The sequence below is a fragment of the Falco naumanni genome, chromosome 2, assembly GCF_017639655.2.
Source record: "Falco naumanni isolate bFalNau1 chromosome 2, bFalNau1.pat, whole genome shotgun sequence".
Taxonomy (NCBI): domain Eukaryota; kingdom Metazoa; phylum Chordata; class Aves; order Falconiformes; family Falconidae; genus Falco; species Falco naumanni.
In genome coordinates, this window is record NC_054055.1 from 38797867 (window position 1) to 38816909 (window position 19043).

At 38.3% G+C, this 19043-nt stretch overlaps 1 long non-coding RNA gene across 1 annotated transcript; it reads right to left on the reverse strand.

Moving 5' to 3' along the window:
• Positions 1 to 6544: 6544 nt before the first annotated feature.
• Positions 6545 to 14956, reverse strand: LOC121084070. Its single transcript, XR_005826573.1, has 3 exons — positions 14883 to 14956; positions 11450 to 11563; positions 6545 to 9504 (listed from the first exon to the last, which is right to left on the reverse strand). It is a non-coding gene; the product is annotated as an uncharacterized LOC121084070 (long non-coding RNA).
• Positions 14957 to 19043: the final 4087 nt, after the last annotated feature.

The window sequence follows — 19043 nt, forward strand, 5'->3', positions numbered from 1 at the left end:
TCTACATTTAGTACTGCAGAAACTTCATTTGAAATTAAGGTTTTATCAAAACAAACAAAACAACAACAACAAAAAACAGACAGACTGGTGGTAAGTTCATTGTTGTTAAATTTGAAGAAAGTTAATCTAGTCAGTGTGGCATTTTGAGGCCAAACAGTGTGCGCCAAACAGTCTCACTTATCTGGATAGCTACAGCTCAAACTTAAGCAAAAAATTGTGTTTCTAAGCCTCTATTAATTGAGCCAAACAAGCAGCAGTAGCTAAAATGCAGCTGTAACAGCGAATTGAGAGAAAAGATAGTGTCGACCCTACTTTGACACTGCAGTTTACTGACTTAGGTTCTCAGGCTGAAGAAAAGGGATTATAGATCCAGATGTGGTGGGTGAGAGGATGTGACGTATTCAATATACCTTATATCCAAATGCTGTTGCCAAATCCTCTCTTGTCTAAACCCATCTCTTCTACGGACCACGTGGAGAAAGCTGGCCTAAGGCAGTTAATGGTGACTCTATTCCACCTCAAACACCAACACACACCCCACCCCACCCCCCGCCCTTTGCATTGAGCTAGCTCACTGCACTAGTTCAGCATCTGGAGAGCAGACCAGGGCTGGGGTGAGTATTTTTCCTATACCATGGAAACAAATGGGGAGTCTTGAAATACCACCACTTGCTTATAGCCTGGATCTGAGTTAGCATCTGCATCAAGAAGTGTCTCACCCAAGGCTGTTCATCTAACTCATCAGATATCCAGCCTGCTCTAAATGTGATAAAAAAAATAATTATCTCACCTTTTCTTTGTGTGATAGAACACCCAAGTTACTAATTGGTTAGTCAAGTTTCTTGTTTTCAAGAAAAAAATATTCTGAAAAGAAACGTTAATCTTCTGCTCTCCCCTACCCCAAAACAATGTTTTTTTGAAGGATCAGGAATGTTATCCAATCTTCAATTAATAGCTACAGAGTACATTGTATTCCTTTATATGCATGCAATGGAAAAAGTCCTTATAAAATCATGGTTCTACCAACTGAGTTGGCTAAGCTAACTAAAAGTCCACAGTTGGGTAATTTTCTTTCCTTTGTTCTTTATTATAAAGTCCTGATTGGGTTAGTTCTACTCAATTATGTCTGGGAAAATGGTTGATAAACATGTTCAGGTAAAGAGAACAGAATATTCTCAGTCTTTCACCTACACATGCAGTTAGGTGGCCCATTAGTACTTTTATCTTGTCAGCAGCTGCCTCACAGGATCGTCAAATGGCGAAATCTGCATTTTGTCCCAACATGGTTTCGAGCCACTCACCTAGAGATAAGAGGTCTGTATTCCCCTGAACCACTCTTGCATATACCTTTAATATCATTCCTCTCCATAATACACTTCTACTGTATGTTATGTTTTATCAGTAAATCTTCCAGCTGTGGGAATTTACAATGAAAATAACCTTCAGGTTGAGGACGTTTCTGGTATTAGCTCTGTCCCTTATTATCCTACTTCCCTTTAAACCTCTTCAATGTGAAATTGAAATGGTTAGTTGTACATGGTAAAACAAGGAAAACCTATTTCCATTTTCAAAAGATGAAACTTTCTGGTGCATTGGCTGGGACTAAACTTGAGGGTGGTAAATTTTCAGTCTGGTATGTAGGGAGTTAGCTACACGACTCATTAACATTAATTCCCCTCTGTAAATAATTTTGAAATACTTTAACTAGCAGGGGAGCTATTTCATCTTTTATACTTAGCTGATTGTAAAAATGTATGCTGAAACCATCTGGCCTTAGTGTTTTGTTGGACTTCAGACTTTTAATAGCCAGTCTGATTTCCTTCACTGAATTGGAGTTTTCTAATCCCTGGCTCAATTCTTCATCCAAAGTAGGTAATACCGTGTTGCTATTTGCTTGTCAATCAATCCCTGTCTCACCAATTGAGATGAATAACACAGTTGCTATAAAAACTTTGAAGGTTTTGGGCCTAATTCTCGTTCGTGCTAAAGTTACTTTACACTACTCCGGTTGCTCATTTACTGGGTGTAAATGCAATTTATTGCCTGAGCAATATAAAGCGACTGTAACATAAATGAGAACCAGATCCCCAGTGTTCAGAGCAGCTAATGACTTCAAATTGCTGAGTACTATCTTCCCACAGGAGCTAGCATACTAGGATTTCAATGCATATAAAGAATGCAACAAGCCAATTAAAAATAAAGATATTAAACGAGAAATTGAATGGTTATTTCTAAGGTCTGTTTAGAGCTGATTTTTTGAAACAATGGGACTGATTAAGCCTGGCTGTTACAAACATGCTGACTTCATCTAAAGTTCAACACTGCATGAAGCTTGGATATTTGCCACAGTACATGCAATGAACTCTCTGTATTACTTAGAGAAGGAGGACTATATTTCAGAGGTGCATGCAGGACTCCCTGACTCACCTCATGGCACTTTCCTCCCAGGAGTGTCACTGAGATTCAACAGTTTTTAAGTTGTGATGCCCAACAGTGCGTTTTGATAATGGGTGAGTGGGGGAATAATGGCAAAAGTAACCTGAAACTGTAGTTACTACACTGTTACATCACACCTTTTTTCATTTCTGAAGTCATGTTTTTTACTGCCTAAAGACTTACAAAGCAGTTTTCATTATAATGCCCTGTAATGACGGTGAAGATCTAAGCTGGTGCTGGTCTATACTAAGGAAGACATTTGATGGCAAATAGCCTGTGGCTATTCCAGTTTAGACAGAGATCAGTCATCCCCATGTTATTCTTACATCTCTGTAATATCAGCATGAATAACCATTTTCATGTGAAGTCCACATTCCTGCCCCCCTCTTCCTTTTCTTTTGGTCTGCCAAAGACACTTCAACAATCCACATGCTAATGAAGAATTGTTCTGTCATGGAAACCATAGACACAAGAAGATTGATTTGCTAATACATGAATCCTTATATGTCATAAGTAAATTGTCCTCTGTGCTCTGTTCAGTACTTCAGACCTATAAATCTTGTGCCTAGTCTTCTCGCACCAGCTGCTAGTCAGCTGATTTCAATCCTACCTTCACCTTGCTAAAGAACATAGGGAACGTAGCATATATATCATCTTATACAGATATTAATAGCCTTCTGGCATTGCTAAATAACAGCCTGGTTGTCTAACCTAGGGCTGTGTTAAGGTGTGCATGTCATAGTCCAAATCCCTCATAAACTACAGCAGCATTCTTAGCATGGTGTTTTTGCAGCACCTCTCACGCTAACTAGCTCTTGAGACTGGATTCTGTAAAGGAAAACCCATGTGGTTCCTCTGAAGGCACAGGCATGTTCCTGTTGCACAAAAAAAACCCCCCACACCAGAAAGCTTTGTGTCCACTTAAAAGTGACTTTTGCACTGTTCTAAGGTAGACCTATGTCTAAAATTACTTTGCTGATTTTTAAATTAAAGGTAAAAATAATATTACTGCTCCTATGTAAGTACACAACAGGCGTTATGGGTGCTAATAAACAGAATCCTCTTCTTATTCTTTGGCATTGAACATTGTGATTTACACCAATGTAATTGAGAGTGGAATATTTTCCTACTTCCCAGTTAAGATAAATCATTTTAAGTAGTAAAATATTTTTGAGATGTTGCTCTTGCCATCATAACTGTCTGTTTTGCTATGAGAAAAAAATCTATATAAATGTTTTAGAGCAGAGCTGATCATTTTATATTGCTTAGGCAGTTATGATTCGGTTTGCATATGTTAAAACACTAACATTAAATAATGTTGTGGTGAATGCAGGAATTACTAGTGCCATCTATTGTTGGCAAATGTAGACTTGTAATTATTTGCATATTCTATGATAAAGGAACATTAAAAATTTAATATTTTACTGAGGTTTATTGCAAAATGAAATAGTTTATGTAATTGCATGTTGGAATGTTTGTACTTTGCATACTTAGAAATTTGTTTTCAGAAAGAATATCCCTGGGTTTTATTTTTATTACAATCTTGCATCTGAACTCAAACTCTGTTTTAGTTTTGGACCCTGAAAAAAGCTTGTAGTGATTTCCTGTACAGTAGGAGAGAAGCCAAATTTTCACTTCCTGGACACAGTTAATTTTGACTTGAAGAATCTTCAAATGTGCACCGTCATTTGAGCCTAAGTGTCATATTCCAAAGCAGTGCTGTGATGCAGAAGTCTCTTTCACTCCCCAGGAAACTTAAGGCCACATTTAGACTGTTTCTTTTACATCTTCATGGTGTTTGAAAAGCAGAGGCCCAGCCTTTACTTAAAGTAGAGTGATGCAAGGCATGCGAGATGTCTGTGCTGCGAATACAGGGAGGAGGTGGGTAGTTGCAAATGGACCTCAGAAGACCTGAATGTGGTTCCTAGCTTTCACCATTGATGCAAAAGGAAACCTCTGATGGGCAAAGCTGGTAAAGCAGATTTAAAGAGACGGATTTTCTCAAGCTCAGCATGCTTGGGAGCTGTTGTCATAGATTTTCCTCCTGAGGGAAAGGTGAGAGATGTTCCCCAGCTGCCAAGGGAAGCACAGAAGCATTGCTACTAGAGTTCTGTGGTCTCCGGGTACTAAACCAGGTGACATTTGTCTTAGTGACATTTGAATGGTGATGTCACAGTATTACTTCCCTGTATCACAACTTTTCACTGTGGTTGCTGCGTTGCCACACTCCATAGGAAAAAATGGACCAGAAGGTGGGTCAGTTGTACTCCAGGAGAGTTAATCTGTCTCAACAACACCTCTAAGCCACACAGCTCATCACCTTGCATTTTGGGGCCACTGTTTTTGACTGCTGTTATTGTACAACAAGTCATAAACAGATTTTAAATATGGGAAGAGGGCAGTAGTTGCCTACATCAATAGGTACATCTGAAGAAAAATGACATGATCAGAAGGAATCTAGTCTAGCTAAACAATTTTCAAATGACACAAACTCAGTACATCCCCCATAGCAATAAATCCAACCTTGGTCTAATCCTCTAGGCACTTAAATTTGTTGGTGCTGGGTTCCTCCCTGTCACTTCATGCTCCATTGCAATCTTCACATGGGCAGGCATTCCTTTGACTCAACCCAAATCCCCTAAATATACCCTGATTTTCAGATATGGTCAAGTCATGACCAATGTACCATTGTATAGCTAGGCATACAAGGATCACTTGGAAGAAGAGAGAAGCAAAGCCCAAATAAAGGTTTGAGGTTAAGACAATCACTCAAGAGCAAACAGATCTCTGATTTCCAGACAAGGCTTCTCAAACACACATTTTAAATTAGACCATCTTTGATTAAAAATACCAGTAACCACGACAGCAAGGAACAAGGCTTCCCCCCCATATTCCAGCAGAATACCCTGTGCACTTTATGTTTTATCATTAGGAACTTGGGAAGTTTTTCTTTTTTAACATGTTAGTTTGATAAGAAGGGAAGTGTAAACTTTGAAAAGCTATTCTATTCTTTTACCTCTGACAGGATTGATTTCAACAATTAAACATTAATCCAGTAAAAAGGAATAGCTATATCATAGAATGATCAAGATAATACTAAATTAAAATTACTTCATTTCTGCATGGCAGAATGGCTTTCATCTGTTTTGCTTGGGGTAAATTACTTTATAAGAAAAATATAGTGTTTAAGTATAGAAATGTCACAGCACTATCAAGCCTAGCCAGCTACAACAAGGCTTTTACCATCCCATACCAGGTTAACTTCAGTAAGTAGCTCCTGCACCTTGCTTCAACACAGGCACCAATCCCCACAAGGTTTCAAAAGTTCATCTACTGTCTGTGCTGTTTCTCCATCCTCTTCAGGCCCATCCACCCTGCTTCTTGCCTCTGCTGCATCTGGAGTCCTCCTTCTCCAGGCTCCTCTTCCAGCCAGCCCCTCCTCATCCAGGCCTCCTCCTTCTTCACTCTGCTTTTCCTGGGGCCTCTCCCACATCTGAGGTACTCTTTCTCCTCCCTCTGCTTCTTCCAGGTCTCTCTTCACCCAGTGCTCCCCTTTCATACCCCTTACAGCTATTTAGCTACTTAGCAGGAACCAGCCACAGCTGCACATTATCCACATCAGCCAACCCACCACACCTGAAGCCAGCCCACAGCTGTATATTATCAATGTTAATTAACCTGCCTTCATTCCTCTATAATTCCTCTACACAGAATATATTTTATATTTTAATATTTGAGACTTTTCAGAAAAAAAAATTGATTTTGCATCAGGTATGTCTTTGCTGTAATCTTGTTTATTTGAGGAAAATGTACATGAAATTCTGTTTCCCTGAATATGGTGGAAAATACAAACCAGGAGACATACCTTTCACCTGATAACACTTTGCTCTGAATTCGCTGGTTTGGATTGCTCTCTGACAACAATTAATTTTCTTGTTGTTTCCTGTGTTTTCCTTCTAGTGTACACAGATGCATACACAGTAATTTCAAAACAGGTTATGTATTGCCACTTCATCTAAACTTTGAACACAACTCCTATGAGGAGTGGATAAGGACTTTGGGCTTGTGTGCTTTAGAGAACAGGAGGCTGAGGGGCAACCTCATTGCTCTCTGCAGCTTCCTGAGGAGGTGAAGTATGGAGGGAGGTGCTGAGCTCTTCTCCCTGGAATCCAGCAACACAATGTGTGGGGATGGTTCAAGGTGATCAGGGGAGGTTTAGACTGGATACCAGGAAGCATTTCTTTACCAAGAGGGTGGTCAAACAGTGGAACAGGCCTCCTAGAGAGGTGGCCAATGCCCCAAGCCTGTCAGTGTTTAATAGGCATTTTGACAATGCCCTTAATAACAAGCTTTATCTTCTGGTCAGCCCTGAACTGGTCAGGCAGCTGGACTAGATGAAAATTGTAGGTCCCTTCCAACTGAAATATTGTGTTCTAAATTTCCATTGCTGTCTGCCATTAGTAAAACAATCAGAAATGCAACTGTTTCCTTGTTTGGCTTGAATGAAATAGCTGGCCTTGCTATCCACATCAGCTTTAGAAAAGCTGTGATCCTGTATCAGTTAAAGACCAAAGAGTTATAAGCCATTCAGCTTCCTGCATAACAGCTGAATTGTGAACAAAACATTAAGTTTAAGCTTTTCAGTTAAGATATATACCTCCCCTATGTTTTTATGGTACTTTGGGGTAATGGAAAAGATAAGACTTGAATATGTACAACACAGATTAATAATAATTTCATAGTTATGTCATGCCAAGTTTCAGAAAGAAAAGACTCTCACAGGCAAAATGGAATTCTTAAACTTGAAATATAAAGACACGGGGAGTGCTCTAATTCAAAAAACACAACCTTTTTTGGAGAAACTCAGGTACAAACTGTAACTTCATTTTTAGCATTGTGTTGAACCTTTTGGCTTTGGTTGATATCAATAGATGAGCCACTATCACAGATATAAAAGAACTACTTTTCAAAAAAATCTTAGACAACAGCCATAGACAATTTCAAAAGTATAAACCCCAACTGCTTTAATAAAAACGTCTTGGCAGATTTTGAATTGCCATATTTGTTTAATGCTATTCTGAAATTGGATAAAAGTTTTTTTTAAAGAAAAGTTTTAAAAATATATTAAGCTGCCTTATAGATTTCATAGCTGAAATAATTAGGTGTCACTAGGCAAAATACAGGTCAGTTAGGAATCTTAGTTTTACGGATCAGATGTGTTCATAATGACTACGTGGGCAATCCACTTGACTGAACACTGCATGTGCCTCAGATCCACTAGAATCACTTCTGGATACTGTAAATATTTTTGGAAAGTTTAAAGATACTTAAGCTGAAATATCTAATACCACTTGCAGTATTCCTTGTGTTGTCTTATACTGATGTCACTTACATTAGCTCCAAAGTTCAGCCATACTACCTCTTATATATTGATTCCCGAAACTAAGAGGACTGTTTAAATTTATCATTATCTGATGTCTTGAATTGTCGGAATGCCAGATGAAGCCATGTATATAATCACACTCAGTTGGAGGAGACAGTGGCAGAGAGCCTGAGCTGCAGAAAGCTACAGGAAGCTACCCAAGACTGCCTAGCTTTGCTTGGCAAGTGTGATGCTCCCTCAACGTTTCAGGGACTCGTGGACAAGATATTAAGGTAATTGTGGTTATATATTCACAACATAATAAATGCTAACTTATGCATACATCTTATAGATTTAACATATACAAAGAACCAGAGCTATTTTTTTAGAAGTTATTCAGGGTAATGGGATTCATTTCCACCCCAGCCCTGTAATGAAATATGAGTAATGCGGAAACCCACTGAGGATAAGCTTTGAGAAATCAAAAAATGGTAAGGCTTATAGATATGTCTTTTGCTGGAGTGTCCAGGTTTACCCACAAAATGGCAAGTGAAATCTTTCATGGGCTTAGCTAGAGAACACAAAATTGCATGCACATATTTTTTATAACTGTGACTTTTTGAGTGGACTCATTTGATAGAGATCAAATTAAAGATGGCATAGAGATGATACACTGGTGTGGTGGGTTAGCCATGGCTAGCACTCAAACTCCCACCCAGCTGCTCTCTCACTGCCCCTCCTCAGTGGGACAGGAGCTAAAAATAAGATTAAAAGCTCATGTGTCAAGATGAGGACAAGGAGATTGCTCACCAATGACTATCACAAGCAAAACAGACGACCTCAGAAAAATTAATATCAAGAGTTAAAATTGAGTAAGATGATAAGAAAAAAGACATAAAATAAACCACTTTCTCCCCACTTTTTCCCAGGCTTCAAATCATTCCTTCGTTCCCAACTCCTCTACCTACTGCCCCCACCCCTGAGCAGTGGTCAGTCTGTAACATCTCATCACTTTCTCATAACACTTTCCTCCTGCTCCAGCAAGGGTCCTTCCATGGGCTGCAGTCCTTCAGAGTAAACCTGCTTTTGCATGGGCTCTCCAGGGGCTGCAGTTCCTGTCAGGAGCCTGATCCACAATGGTCTCTTCCAGGGGCTGCAGGGGAATCTCTGCTCTGGCACCTGGAGCACCTCCTTTCACTCCTTCTCTCACCTTGGTGTCTGCAGGACTGTTTCTCTCTTTTGTACCTTCTTGGTACAAAATGGGGCAGACAAGATAAAACACAATCCTATATAAATCCAGTAATTAGAAGCCTGGACTCTATAGTGAATAGGATCTCAGATTAATACTTCTGCAAGAGTTTGGAGGTGGAAACTCTCATATAACTTCTTATGTGAGTGAAGCTACAAGATGATAGTGCCACATTTTGGCCATCTAGGCCAACCAGATGAATAAACAACCAGGTTCTAGTTGTCAAAAGGGTTATAAACTAATGAGGGTTGGGGGATTTGAACATATTGACTCACTGGTTGTTGGCACTTCTTATACTATGGTACTATGGTTTTATTCACACACATGAGGTTGGTTTGTTTGCTTGTTTAAATAAATGAAGGCAGAAATAATAGGCAATGAGTGTCTACTTCTAGTCTTGGGTGGACCTGTAACAAGGATGGGTACTATGGAGACCCACGAGGAAAGACACTTCAGCCTGTGAGAAAAAAAAAAAAGATGATGTTGGAAATTGGATGAGGAGATGGTTACCATCTGAAGGACTTGCATAAATGCCCATGAGTAAACAATTACTCACAGATGGTCAAAGTCTGAGGTTTGTAAGTACGTTATTCACTGGAAGAGGATGTTTCTGCTAGGTCAGCAATGGCCACTTGTTCAATGTGGGATGGTTGTGATTACACCGTTTTTTTGTCTATTGACTTAAAACAAAATTAGTTTGGAAAACTATTTTAACCAGAAATGCAGTGGTGCATAAGTGCCTAAGAGTCAGAATGAGACCAAGGTTTCTTTAGCTGCCAGGAGAGATTGTTCTTGTTGCCTGACCATTCATTTATTTTCATAGGTGATAGTCCCTCATGAAATCCATGTGATGGCCCCTGCGGAATTATCAGTATTACCCTCCCTTTCCTGTGTTTCAGAGTATGAAACAATAATTTTGCCCTTAATGAGCATGTGGCAATGAATATCTGCTACAGTTATAGTCTACAGAAGAGAAGAGAAGATGATTTTAAATTTGTAAGCTATCTGCCAGATTTTAGAATTTAATTTGCAAGACAAAACTTCCACAATATTGTGTTTATGTTGCAGTGTCATTTACTGTTTAATAGAAACATCCACAATGCCCTAGTTCCATCTGTTATAAATAGTGAAGGCTGATAAACACTATGCAAACACAAGATGCAGCTTTCTGGCAAATTATGTTTAGTACAGCCCCCAAACATAAAGCAAGATTTATAATATTTGCATATCTTTTTTTTTTTTTTTTTTTTTTTTTACTCTGCAGTAATTACTCTAGAGCTTCAAGTAGTTATATAAATAACATCCAAAGTTTTACATTAAATCATTGTTTGAGAAGACAAAGACAAATATATTCACACACACACGTTTCACACCTTCACTTGTAGTGCAGTTGCAAATCTTGTTATGGCTGCAGAATTTTTGGTGTATCTACTTGCACATATATTTTTTATCAGACAAATACAGCTGAAAGGCAAGACCACACACTAGTATGAACATTGTATGAACAAAACTCTGTTTTTGATTAAGAAAACGGAGATGAACCAGATGAGTAGCAATAGACTTGCAAAGGACTCTCAGATGAATAACCAAAGGTGAAACTACTGTGGTTCCCCGCTCAGGAGAAAGGGAGAAGTTGTGTAGCAATAGGGTGAGGCACTGAGCAAGACTGTTAGAAGGTGTGGGTGAGGTGTGGTAGCAAGAGAAGGTTCCTGGTAAAGCTGTTTGGGAGTGATTATCATTTGTGAAGAATGAAAACCAAATTGTTCTACACAGTTAAGAAAACCAAACTTGCAATCTGAAACACCTGAGACAGTCTATAGAAACACTTGAAAAGACAGAGTTTAAGTAAGTTTATGTCTTCTTTTGCTCAAGCTGGATGCCAGCAGGTAAATCATGCATCCACTCAAAAAGTGGAAGAAATTTTTTTTTGTTTTATTTCTGAAGCAGAAATATTTCAAAGGAATTAACTTGACAAACTTCACCATAGTCACTGCTGACAGTCTTCAAGGTTACTGGACATTTCTTCCTCTACAGAAAATGTTTGTTTTTCCAGTTGAGTTGCCTGACTTTGACTTAACCGTACCCTTTCCAGGACATATCCACACGATTTAAAACTTCCCACTTGCGTGAGCAGATCATGTTATAGACAGGACTTTTTGAAAGCTAAGCTAAAACACTGGCTTTTGGAAAGAGAAGGTGTAAAAGGCTCTGAGATTAGTTTTGCACATCCATCTCCTCAATTGTATTTGATCTTGGCATTAGCAGAAGAAATTAGCAGAATTAGCAGAAGGAGACACACTCCTTAAGTCAAAAGGTATATTATGGAAACCAAACGCTTCCCAGGCTGTCACCCCAGTGCAAGACAATTCTTCCATATCCACAGCCCTAACTGAGTAACTCACAGTGCTCATACATTCATGGTTTCATCTTCTGTCTTCCCCAATGTGTTAAGTATTGACTTCTGCAGTCTTTTCCTCCTGTCAATACAGGGATGTGTCTTCGACATGAGCCTCGAACTGGAGGGAGAGGATAATGGGGAAGAAGATGTGTCTATTTACAACACCAGCCAATGTAGTTGTAGTTCAATTTATTAACATGTTTATTTTGGACTTTTTTCTGCAATATAGTATGTTTGGTTTCTGGAATAAAAGTGCAGCATTTTAAGTATACCAAGTTAGAACGTATAACAAGAAAATGACCTTAATCTGGGATACAGTAAAGTGTAAAGTAAAAAGAATTCTGTCAGAAAGACAGAAACTTACAGAAAATGCAGGTCCTTTACCCCTCGGGCCATTACTTCTTTATATTCTGGAATTTTAAAATGTGCATTCTTTCCATTCTTTGTTTGTGACCTTTCTTGTAAGAACAGGCTTTTTCTTATCTTTTTCTTCCTGGAGTCAAGTTAATTTAATTTACTGATCATATCAAAGGCCTAATTCTTATGTATGTGTATTTCACTAGATTAGTTTAACTGGGTGTAAAAGAATGTTAAGTGAAGATAATAGGATGATTTGTTTGAACACAACAGGTACAAATTAAGTTGTTAACTATATTATATACATCACATTGCTTATCATGTCTGATAAGCAACCTCAATAACATTTACCTTTGGCACATCTTGTAGTTTCGTCAAGAACATAACTTTTTGTACCAATTTTTAGTTGCAATGAAAGAAAAAAAGAAGGCTCCTGATTCAGAAATAGATTTTGCCCGTGCTTCCTTTTCCTCTCAGCCATCTGCCCTCCACATGCTGTGGGGAGAAGTCAGTGTTTTATGAAGTAACTACTACTGCACTGCTGGAAATAACGGCATGGTCTAGTATAAGGAACTAAAACTGGTCTATTGTAAAGAACTGAAATTGATGCTAGTTTAACCTACAAGGTTGTGGTGTAAAGTGGTTTAGTTCATGCAGAAGAGACAGGGAGGTCCAAGAGAACTATGATAGATGGATGAGATGGACATTCAGCTCTTGTCCCCAGAACAGCCTTTTGTTTGTATGAATCAGCACCCTGATAAAAATCCCTGTTGTTGTCGTCAGGCATCATGTAAGGTCTGCATTTTGAGCCTAAATTACAGCATCACTTTGGTTCCACCACTGAGTAAGGCCAGCAGAGCTAATGAATTAGGCATACAGTTAAAGCCATTTAGACTGCAAGGAGCTTCTCTCTGGAAGGACCCTTGTCCAATCCACCATTTAGAGTATGTCTGGTAGGTTGCTCAGGTTGTTCAGTTGAGTTTTCAGTATTTGAGTATATATAAGTGTGGAGATTCCTCAGCCTCCTTGGGCAACTTGCGGCTGCCTATTCTCAATAGGAGTAGTTTTTTTCTCGTAGTATTTTATCAGAATTTCCTTTGTAGCAGTTTGTGCTCATGCTGTCTCATGCTTTTACTGCACACCCTCAATGAGAGTCCAGCTTCATCTTCCCCACACCCCCCAATAGGCATTTGTAGACAACAACTTCCCCCAGCCTTCTCAATGCTAAACAAACTCAGTTCTTTCAAGCTTCTCCTCCTAAAGTCATGGACCTAAATTCTTAATCACCCAGAGTAGATAAACAATTCATATAAACTTGTGCATTAAACACAATATAGTGTTCAGCTCTTGGAATTGAAGTTCTAGACATACAGCAAATTTATCTTTGTGTTCAGGAGACAGAGGAGCCAAAAAAAATTACAAGATTTATCCTATATGCATGTAAATTGGCAGGATAACGTAAATCTAAAGTGTCTGAATTAATTGCTGTGATCCTTAGATAAACTAACAAGAAACCTGAGAAGTGTATTTGTATGCTTATATATGGCATTAGTTCAGAGATGAGTGAGAAATAACACTATTTTCTTCTGTTTAGTTTTTAAAAACATACAGCAAATACTTGCAGATTTCTTCTGAATCTTTTTTAATTTGGTAGTTTGGAAACCATACCTTAAAGCCAGAAGATAACTTAGTAAGTTTTATTTAATAAGTTTAGCCAACAGGAAAGTCAGTGCTTACGTGATCATAGTCTATCAGTATGTACACTGGGATAAGACTTAGAGTAGAGAATGGTGAAATCAGTAAAACAACATATTGAAGTTCTGTAGTTGGAAGACAAACATATCAATTCAAGCTAAAATAATGTACATCATTTTAGCATGATGGCAATTTACAGTCAAAACAACTTACCTTGGGAATTAATGAGTTTATCACTATGTGAAGCCTTTAAATTATGATTATGTGTCTTTCTGAGAGATGTCTTCCATCTCAGTCAGAAATTATAGGTCAGGAATTATGGGCTAAGGTATTGTGAACTACATTATGCAAAAGCTCAGAGTAAATTGTCTGCATAGTTATTTCAGTTTTTAACTCTGTGGATCTATGAAGTAGAACCAGAGTGATGTGCTACATGGTTAATCCCCAATGGCTGCCTGGACTGGAAGAATTACCCTACTTCTGTGTCAGATACTACCATGCTTGCCATTTTCCAAATTTCTAATCACCTGCGTTCATTTTTGTGACACCTGTGCCAAAAGATGGCAGGAGAAAAATATGTTTGGTTTAGGTAGGGGTTTTTTTTGGACATATTAGACTGTCTTCTTTTGATAGTTAAGATAACTTGGGTTCTATCTCCTATTGGAAATAACTGGATTTTTAAGAGAATTTCTGATCACTAGGCATAATGAAAATAAAATTCATTAAATAATCTAGGTGGATTACAATCCCTAATAACATGCCACTTTCACAGCCTTTGAACTTAGATTTTATTTTTTGAATCTACTACATATGAAATTCTCTACAACAAATAATAAACAAACCTGATGTATATAACTTCGGAAGAGAACAGAGAAGAGCGTTCCAAACCTAGGAAATAATTTGTCTCTCTCCTTTTGGCTACATGTAGAAGCAGAGAAACATTTAAATCACCCAAGGAAAGCTATTAAGATAATTATGATCTAAAATCTCTGCACTTCATCTTTCTGTGATGCTCCTAGTCAGAAAAGCATTAGGCTTCAGTTTGCTGTGATTTCCTCTAGAAAGCCCTCTCTTTTTCATGGGACTCCTCCCACTTTGCAGGACTGGGCTTTTTGTCCCTGGAGCTATTCCATCAGTTCTATAGTAGCATATCACGTGCACCCCTCAGCCTCCTTATACAACAACTTGCAGTAAATCTTCAATTTATATCCTAAAACGTTTTTTATGAGGCATAGAAATAAGCTTTCCTTCAGTAAGTGATACTTCCTCAGCTTTCCAAAAGCACAACCTAAGCTGAGAAACCTAAAATAAATTGTATGCGTGTTCTATAGAAATCCTCTAAACAAATAAAACTGAGACATTTTATAGCAGTAATAATTTCTTACTTGCAAGTGTTTCACAAGACTCCCACAGCAGCAGGTGTTAAGGAAGTATCCATCTGTTCTTGTTACTCTGCACAGAAATATATTGAATAGACAGAGTTTCTAAATGTTAAGGGTTGTCATTAATATGGGTTAGCTGTGATCATCACTTAAGGCATTCTTGATATTGAAATGAAAATGACGACTATCTCTGGTTCTGTTGCAATTTAAGAATGTGATCAATGGTTCCCTGAAGAAACATCCTGTCAACTGAGTACTTTTTAAATTATCTTCTGAAAACTGCTTCAGTGACTGAACTGGAAATGCTGTATCAGCAGCATTACTGTTCTCTGAAAATATGGATCAAAACCCAACTGTTGCCGATATGTTAATTGATGAAGGAGGTTAAGAGATCTGAAGCCTTTAGACTACACTTGAAACTTAAATTTCTATTTAAATATTGAAGGCTTTTCAGCTTTTCCCTGCATTGCATCAAGTTATTTGAGTTACATCTAAGCAAGGCTTCGGAGTCTCTAAACTTAAGTGCTATGGTGCAGAGCAGTGAAATCAGCATGAGAAAGGAGAGATACACACATGCTGAGAAACACAACACATCAATGTTTTTGGAGATGAAACATAAAATATATGCAAATATGATATAGGTGAACCTACAAAATATCTATGAAACTTCTACACACTCCAGGGTGGCTTTATACCTTAAGTATTGATATTTAAGCTACTACATTGTTGTATATTCAGATCAGAAAATGCATTTTGGCAAGCAGTGTAAAAGTGTAAAGAATGAAAATTCTCTCTTTGCTATTCAGCATTGTTACCCACTAAACAGGAGGGAACAAAAAAGGGTTTCAGCATGTAGCACATATAACAGTTACAATATCTTTAGAATTAAGACTAAAATAGTATCAACTGAGGTATTAAGGCTTTGGATTAGTTTGTGATTTGCAAAGGCTGGTAGCTTCCATCCAAAAAACTGCTAGCAGTGCCTTGCTCAAATGCCAAAGTTTAATCTGCCCATTCTGCTTTCACTTTTATTTCTGTATTCCTCTTTGTCCTCTCACAAAGGCATGTTGCTTTAAGTCCTGTGGAACATTTTGCCATTTGTATGTAAATGCTTTTGTCTGGATACATGGTAGCCAAATATATTCATTCCATGATGGAATCATTCTGGTATTGTCAACTACAACTGTTTACAGCTGAATCTATCTGCAAAGCTTCAGGATCTTAGTTTTGAAACCATCAGTTAAAAAATAATAATACAGAGCTTTGCATTTTCCAAAGAATCCTCTCAAAGAAATAAAGGCTGGCCGGCCTCCAGCTGGTATGGGATCTTTCCAGATTTGAAGCCCAACCTTAAATGCACTCATAAATATAAACTTACATTGGCTTTTTGTGGTTTACGGAAGGTGCTTCCACACCCCCCCACACCCCCCCACCCCCACCCCCCCCCCCACACACACACCCCCCCCCCGGTTGTTGACTGTATTGAGATTTTTAGATCTATGAAACTGGAGTATAGGACACTGGGTTTTTTTAGAAAATAGTTTGTTAGCAATTTTGCAGTTGGTAAAATTAGAATAGCATTTTTACAGAGGAAAAAACTCAACAAACAACAATAACGATGACAACAAACAAAGCAAAAAAACCCCACCCTACCACAATCTAGACAACAGAGTATGAAATATAATAATTTGATTGACAGAAAAGTATAGATTGTATGCTAGGATTGTTTTGGCACTAGGCATTTTGCTAAGCCACCTGCCAGGTTAAGCCACTCTAATAATGTAACCAGGGTAATACTGCTGGCGTCAACATGAAAGACTGATTTGTGCAGCCAGTAAGGACCGGGCACCTTAATGCATTAACTGGAGCTGTTAGGAAATGTTTGGAAAGAAATATGTAAAATAGGTATAAAGGGTTCTTTTAGATTGCTCAGTGTTCTGCTTTGGGCAGTATTTGTTAACAGCAAGCCACCCCCTTTCTAAGGCTAAGAGAACGTGGCTGCAAAGCACTGAAATAGATAAAAAACTGCTGGTAGATTCTGCTCTACAGTTTTGCTTTTTGTGCTTTGATGGGAAACAACTGTTTCATTTTTAGCAATAAAAGTGTGTCAGCCCATGCTTGTGTTCTGCTGATGTAAATCTGAGCCTTGCAGCAGTAATTGAAGAAAATCTGAAAATAGACAAACCCAACAAAACTTGAAAGTTTTAATTAGGCTTTACAGAAATGGCCACTGAGTTGGTCAAGTTGTTTCTACCACATTATACCCCTCTTCTTCCCATCCCTCTGTTGTCTCCCATATGCTTTTCCCACACACACATTTCCTGTCCCTCTCACATCTGCCTTTCATATGGCCTTCAGTTATGTGCTCTTCTCACACCTCTAATTTGCAGCTACACTGCTCCACAAATAATGGGCTTGTTTTTTTCCAGAGAGGCAATGATTTGATGATATACTGTCTCCAGCATCAGTGCTGACTTAATTAATTTCTACCCCTATGTCAACACAACTGGTGCAGGACTGTAATATGCATCAGATCAGAAGAGATCCACTTTAAAGTTAAAAACCTCAGCACCTCTTCCCTCTGAGTTTCCCTTTTTTCAGCTGGATACCTGGTTCATATGGTAGCTCCACAAGCATAAGCATATGTAAACATAATTAAAGGAATGCCTCAGCAAATTTCATAGAGGGTGAAACAGAGTACTGATTATTTCTGATTTTGTGGCCAGATGAGGGAAAAATAGAAAATTATAAAAACTGTTTTCAGCCTCTGTGCCAAAAGGCAATTTGTGTGAGAAGAAAAAAGGGAGTGCTTAATGACCCTTCCGTAAGGTTTTCTGTTGCATCTACTTTGATTTGCTTACTAGCAGCATTACTTGATGTATTATTGTTTCATGATAAGAATTTATTTTCATTCATTGCATCTTATTTTACTGGTCTGAATTTCAGTTGACATGGCTAGCCCAAATTGTTGCTCTAGGCTGTGGCCCAAGTTGTTGCCAATTTTTCATTATTCTCTCAATTTTTTATGGCCTTCCTCTAGAACTTTTTCTTCTGATCTCTCATTTCTCCCTTCCACCCACCCCACCCCCTCACCCCCCTTTTGCTCATTTTTCATGGTGAGTGCCAGTTCTCAACGGTTCACTAATTTGGCAGACAGCACTGTGCTTTCTGGAGTGTATTTGTGTCTCCCAGGCTGTCAACTGTTGGATTCTGCATAGACTACTTGCTGAATTTGCACTTATATCTGCTTCTGAACTGAATCAGGATTTTTTTGTAGACTGTGGAAAAAGTGAACTTATGCTTTTGTACTGAGTTAAAGGAATTCCAGCTTTTAAAACAATTGTGGCAACAGAAGCCCACTTGTGGATTTCAAGCTATGCAGCTTTTTTGGTCTCTGAGGTGCTCCCCTTTATTCTTATGCCCTGTTGCCGTATGGACTCCGTTTGAAATATCTTAGGCACTCAGGATAAATAACCGAGCCAAGGAAGCTCAAAGTGTATACTTGGAAGTAATGAGAAGTTGCTCAGGGCTCGAGCATTACTGGGTTTTTTTCATTCTTTGAGAACATCAGAATTTAACCTAAAAGTTACCTGAAACATATAGCTGGAAAAAGATTATTTTCCTTTTAAAAATTTACAATATAGATGGGTGCCTTAAAGATGAATCTGTAATTCCCTTCATAATGCTGCAGTTACTCAGAATATAGGGCCCAATTCTTTATTGAAAGAAGATTATAAATCTGCTATGAAGATCTGATGATTCTTTCACATTCTTTTTGTTTCTCCTGTTTTGCTAACAGCAGGAAACAAGGAGCACCGAGGACAGAATAATAACCAAAATCAACAGAGACAGAAAAGATACATAAATAAAAGCAGAATCAGAAAATAAAGGAACTGAATCATTCGTAAGTGAAGGCCAGTAAATAGAATGTCTGGTTATTGCATTTGATTGTTAATTTTCTGTTTGTTAATATGCGTTAATTTTGCTGCTTCTTCAAAGTTCTTAAGAAATTCAGTTATTTGTCCAAACTGCGCTGGCTTGGGCCTGCAGACTACTGTGGAAAAGCAGCGGTAGGCAAAAGCTGCCACATCTGAATAGGAAAGATGCATGACAGAGTGTATTTTCACTGCCAGGAAATAACACAGAAACATTCTTGCCTGTTTA